This window comes from Pogoniulus pusillus, chromosome 6 (assembly GCF_015220805.1).
Source record: "Pogoniulus pusillus isolate bPogPus1 chromosome 6, bPogPus1.pri, whole genome shotgun sequence".
Classification (NCBI taxonomy): domain Eukaryota; kingdom Metazoa; phylum Chordata; class Aves; order Piciformes; family Lybiidae; genus Pogoniulus; species Pogoniulus pusillus.
In genome coordinates, this window is record NC_087269.1 from 20,491,279 (window position 1) to 20,497,484 (window position 6,206).

The following is a 6,206-nucleotide window of genomic DNA, read 5'->3' on the forward strand; positions in this document are numbered from 1 at the left end:
CATAATTGTTTTAGGAATACATGCAATCTGATCTCAACATATCTCTACAAAATGCCATCTGTAAGGTACTTAAGTTAGGAAAATGATCCCCTGAAATTCAGCTAGTTGGAAGTTGTAGTAATTACAGATTGCTGTTTGCTTGCTCATTTGTAAGTTACTGCCATTCTTTTTTATAAATTGTGTTTAAATATCTGACTGCAGAGAATCTCTTTCAGTATTTAGAGGGAAATAATTTTAGCATGCAAATAGACTTTCCATCTTTTTTACTACTTGTTTGTCTTACTAGCCACAGTGCGATCACTAACCGGGGCTGTTGAGTAATTTTTCATGTTCTGATTTTTATGAACTAGCTAGTTGTTAAACTTCTCAGTGTTGTGGAAAATATTTCAGTGAATTAAAACTCATTCAGAATTTTGTGTAAAGTGATATATGGATGAAGAATATTAAGATGCCTTGGAAAATGTGGAAAAGACTGGAGTATTCAATGAATGAGTAAACACTAATATATTTCTTCTAATGTCTTTAAAGCCTCTTTAATAGCTCAGTGATCCAGATATACTGTTTTGTTCTCCTAAACACAATCAGTGTGTCATGTACAAACAATAGTAGTTAAATCCAACATTTAAAAACTTTAGGCATCCATTCAAGGACCAAAAGCTATATCATATGAGCACAAATAGCAAATCATTTCTTCCAGTACTAATACGTTAAGTACATACAAAAAATAAATACATCTAGAAAGTGGAATCCAGTTCTGGAAACCAAAAATGAAGACACATTTGCTGGTGAGTCCATTTAAAAGCAATAATGCTGTTAGTTCACTGAAGTGATCCATTTCACTGGAAAATTAATGTGCAACTTTGATTTTTTTTATTAGTTGACAAAATATTATTTACTATTTCATACATCATCTCCTGGTTAATTGACATTAAACTATCAGGCTTAACAAAGGCCAGTTCATTCAAAGCCAATTCCTTCCTGTCTACACAAACTGCTGTCATCTTTATTCCCATCTCGATGAGATTAGAACCTGGAAACAGTGTGGTGAGTGTAAATTGCGTTATGATGTACTTTTTATGTAATATGGGATCACTGGAAACATCTTCTCTCACAACACTGAAAAAACTGGCTTTGCCACCTCAGAGTAACGAGAGAACGAGAAGGATAAAGGAACTATGTCTGATCTCGCTTCAATACAGTGACATTGAAAGGAGGTGAACTCTGAACTGGCAAAAAAGAAATACGTGTAAAGACAAAGTCTGCAGGACTCACTCAGGCAAGTGGCACTGAACCTGTTGAGATTGTTCAGAGGTACCAAACTCCTCTGGAACACCTGGAATTGTGATAGGTAACAGAATTTCCTCTGAAACCTAAAACTGCACTTTCAGAACTAAAGCGGATCTGTATCTTCTCTGCAGAAAAGAACTTTCCTTGCGTTCCCACAGATGCTTTCTGGATCTTCCATATTCTTCTACAGTGTCACGGAAGACACAGATCCTGAGCTCTATGTCCCACTTTGTCCCCCACATGGCATTTTTGTTTATTCTGGTGACCATTAAAACCATGAGCTCAAGCCAAACCATGATGACAGCACAGCGTCATCAACAGACCTCACTAAACTACAGATAGTAATTGTATAGAAAATTATACTGCATTAAAGGGTTTGAACATCACAAAACTATGAATGAAAATTAGTTATGAAAAATCTATGGTTTATGGTTTACATGAGAAAGTTAAGCAGTAGTTTTCTTACAGAGGGACAAACAATTTCAGAAGTGCCCTTCCATAACACAACAGGAAATAGGCTGCAAATGCCACTCTTCTCTCTTTTGGTTCCAGAGCTCACATGGACATTCAGCAGTTTATAGCACTATTTCTTTATTATCCCACCTAGAAGAGCTTCCTGAAGCTTAATCCTACTCATATCCCATTTAAAGGCAGGAAGACAGGAATTGGTGTATTAGGACTCCTAGCACTATGATCACCCTCTTTTTAGCATTCACAGAACTCTGACTAAGAATTGGCATCCAGTTTATTCAGACTTTTTTTTGCTACAAAATATTGCTTTCTTGCTTGCTGAAGAGTGCTTCTAATGTAGTGTTTGTTTCTTGATCATATCACAAAAAGCTGCCCTAAGTCCAGTATTTTTTTAAGTGCTTTATAAACCAGTGGGAGTCCAGAGACTGCATCAGTTAGTGAAAAAAAAAGCAAGTAAAAATATAGTCTTCAAAAGCATAACTGAGTGCCATTTCCATGGAGAAATACACCTTCATTGCAAACAGTTCAGCATCAACGAGTGAACAAATACAGGGATCTGGCATTCCCCATCAGTAAACTCACAACACACTGCAGAGACACAACCTGAACAGCTAAGCTTGACAATTTCATGCTACGTCCCTTTTCACAGAAGCAGAAGCAGAAGTCTTGAAAGTGGTTTCATCAAAATGACAGTCTAGCAAAGACAGGGAAAGAACAAGCCAGCTGACTTCAAATCATTTTAGCCTGTTTTAAAAAAAAAAATCATTTTTTTTTTTAGTTCCAGACATTTGTACTATATAAAAGACACATTTCCCTGCTATAATATCATGATATTAAGCCAAGACAGAATGCAATTCTTCATTAATTCCTTCAGCTCCTTCATTTCTTCATGAACCTCCTGCCCTAGTGGAGTGCCATTCCTTCACCAGAATTTCCTGTTATCTGCACCAGTATAAATGTTCAGACACATAAGGAAAAAAAATGTTCCCAGCATGACTCAGTTGTAGTAAGTTTGTTTGTCTTGTTAGGCTTCCTTCTGCCTGTGCAATACTCTATTCACTCAGCTTTAACACCGATAGTTTCATCTAAAGAAATGAAATATGAAAACATTTGGATAAGCTCTCTGCTTTATGCAACCCAGCTTGGATGACAGATTTGCTCAAACTTCGGACACACAGAAGACATTCCCTCTGCCTGCACAAGGGGCTTTGCAGGCAGAGGGAATCTAGTTCTGGTTCTGTTGGCATCTGGATTCTTTCACTCTGATGTCAGCACAGGTGTAGCAGACAAGAAGATGTCACATTGGCCAGTCGTGTGTGGAAGCAAGTCTTAATTCATAAAACACTTTAATCAGGTATAAGAAGGATTTTGTTCAAGGGGGTTTTATGTTAGTGGTCTCTTGCAAAGGAGCAAGTACAAGAAATAAAGGTGAGTAAAAGCTCTCAGTTTTTGCATTTTAAATCAGCTCTCCCACTTTCCGTAAAGGGTTCTCTTGCCTTTCTGTGCGTATGCATTGATTGCCAACACAGTATGTAAGTTGCAGTGCCTGAGATATGTCCAAAAAGAAATTGATTAAAAGTTCTTACCTCCTTTTTCCCCCAATAAAATCACCTCTCAGCATAAGGGAAAGCTATTTCTCACCAGTAGCCTTGCTCCCTGCCTTAAGCCTCGTAACATAAGAATAAAGATGTTTGATAACAGATGAGATCTCTAAGAATACAGATCTAAGACAGCATTGGAAGACATTTTGAGACTCAGCAGCTGTTTACCAGTGGCTGATTTTCCACACTTTCTCAAGATCCATTACACCAACAAAAAGTAAATGCAAATGTATAACTGGTTATATTTGGTACTGCTTCAGTCTGATCTAAATGACATTCCAGGTGTGGTGCACTGGAAAAACAGACTGTTGGAGCAGGGTAATGTTGAAGCAATGCACCAACATAGTACTGGGGAGCATTATACAGCTGGTCTTGTCTTTTTCTAAAAGAAATCTGAAGCTAGGCTTCTACCCATAAAACTGTTGAGACAACACAGCATATTTCTGTAAGCACAGAAGAGAACATTTTGCAGCAGTGGTACAAAAATATCTTAGTCTTATTTATACTGGGCCATGCTAATCTTAAAGTAATTGATGCAAATCAGGAGTAGCAACATGAAATTATTCTGGATTTGCACTGGAATAAATGAGATCACAATCTGGCCTAAACTGCTAATGGGAACTATAACCCTAACCACATATGAAAGCAGTTACACCATGGAGTCCTTCATTAGACTTTATGGACACTGACTTCACACTAAACTGGCCAGCACCCAGATAAAACCAGATGGAGTAAAATTTGGCCCATTAAATCTTGCCATAAATATATTCCTTACACAGTAAATGTTATTGGACACAAAATAGAGATGGAAAGATTAGAAGGAAACCACATCATCCCTTTCTCAATGCAAGGTTGTTCCCCGCACTCCATGTTTCAAAGCTTTTGTTCATTTTGGTTTTTAATGGCTCCAGTGAAAGAGCTTCCACCACTAACTTGGGAAAGACAGTGTTACAATCCAACCAGAACTCCAGTCTCAATTCTATGTCTTCTGAACTCAAAGGCATAATGTGTCAGTTGAATCATTTTATGTTGGGAAAATAAAGCCGAGGTCCACAGACAGTAGTTGGCCTTCAATAAGTCAAAGTTTATGTTAATAGGAAAGAGCCATTTATTAGTGCTTAACCAGCCAATTATTGAAAAGAATACAGTCTCCTGTCTCATAGAATCTCCAGGAGATGACAATGAATGCAGAGTGATCTCAACTGACAGCCTAAGACTCTCAGACTGCCTTTTATCACTCAGATATGTTTACATTGCCACTACCTGCATTCTCAGCCCCTAAGCATCATTATGGGAACTCAAAGAAAACTGCCCAGCCTGCAGCAGGCAAACATGGACTATGTCCATCAGCATGGTGGAAGCCTTATTGCCAGCCTATCACTTAGTCTTGGCTAGAAAATGAGTGGTTTCTGATCATTCTCTATCCTTAGTAATAGCCAGATGAGGCTCAGAGAAAGGACACAAAAACACCAGACAGCCTGGAAAAGTATTATAAATGCTCACCTGAATGTGCGGACCCTAGCTACCCACACCTGAATAACATGTTGCCATAAGCTATCAAAAGCAAGACCCTGAATGGATTTTCAAAGCAATGAAAGGTTTAATGGACGAGTGCACCCAAGCTACCAATAAACAAAATTGTTGCTTCCCCGCCACACTCCAGAGCAGTTATAACTCATCTGCTTCTGAGACTAAGCAGAGCCTCAAACTGAAGTAGGCAAGAGAAAAATGCCTTGAACGGGCAGGTTATAGAGAGAATTTGGCACTGTCTTTTCTAAAAAAATATATCCTTTTTGAAAAAAAACTGTAGAAACCAGAGGGAGACAAGCTGGGCCAATGGACCAGAGGGCAGACAAGCTGGGCCAATGGACCAGAGGGTAGACAAGCTGGGCCCAATGGACCAGAGGGCAGACAAGCTGGGCCAATGGACAAGAGGGTAGACAAGGCTGGGCTAACGGACCAGAGGGCAGACAAGCTGGGCCCAATGGAACCCAGAGGGCAGACAAGCTGGGCTAATGCAGACCAGAGGGCAGACAAGCTGGGCCAATGGACAAGAGGGTAGACAAGCTCGGGCTAACGGACCAGAGGGCAGACAAGCTGGGCCATGGACCAGAGGGCAGCCAAGCTGGGCCAATGGACCAGAGGGCAGACAAGCTGGGCTAATGGACCAGAGGGTAGACAAGCTGGGCTAATGGACCAGCGGGTAGACAAGCTGGGCTAAGGAATTGCAGTTCATGCAGTGTCGTGTCATGTTGGAAAAGCAGTTTCTCTTCTAGCCTGTTAGCAGAACAGAGCCACATCATCCACTATTAAAGTGTGCACGATTCTATCTGTCAGTAGCTAATACTACCTCAAATACCCTTGTTGCTTCCTTTAGTGTATTCAAAACCGAAAAACCACAGGCCAAACGCTACCCTACAAGACCTATACACCTAGTGATCTTCAAGCACACAGCAGGGCAGAATTTCTGCTCACTGTCTACACAACAGTGCTGATGACAGGTCATATTTTGATACAAATCCAGGCTGTCTGACCTTTACAGAAGATATTTCAAAAGTGGCAGAGCTGAGAACAGAATTCAGACTCATGATTACAAGTCACATTCTTCTTTGGCAGTCTGTTGGCCAACTGATGATGATCACAAACTTCAAAGAGAGGCTTAACTTCAAGTTCCTTTCAAATCCAAGGAAATAGTGACACACGTTTTTTACTCAGACTGATAAATCTGCTAAGAGACTGATTTAGCTAACATAAAGGAGTAGGAGTCCACCAGTGGTGTCAGAACCAGTTGTTTGGTTTTTTTTTCTTTTAGCATATAAGCCCTGATTCTTCAGTGCTTAAATATTC